The sequence below is a fragment of the Penaeus monodon genome, chromosome 29 (assembly GCF_015228065.2).
Source record: "Penaeus monodon isolate SGIC_2016 chromosome 29, NSTDA_Pmon_1, whole genome shotgun sequence".
NCBI classification, from domain to species: Eukaryota; Metazoa; Arthropoda; class Malacostraca; order Decapoda; family Penaeidae; genus Penaeus; species Penaeus monodon.
In genome coordinates this window covers 25326977-25327237 of record NC_051414.1, presented here as the reverse complement: position 1 = coordinate 25327237, position 261 = coordinate 25326977, and positions in this window count along the sequence as shown.

Below are 261 nucleotides of genomic sequence, written 5' to 3'. Positions count from 1 at the left end.
GTTAATGTTAATGAATATGTCTTTATTTATGATTTGCTCTGCATATAAACAAAATGTCACCAAAAGCGACATATAATTCGTTTATTTTTCACTTATTGTTTTCTTGCAATGCTTTCTCTCTTTTTATGTGTCTAGAGGGAGCACAGTCTCTTCTACGCCGGGAATTGTCTCAGCCGAAGAGTTCCAGAAGTGAAACTCAATTGCGTCATCATCTAACTTAATCAAAATGAGATAAAAAACGAGCACATTCCAAACTATCTC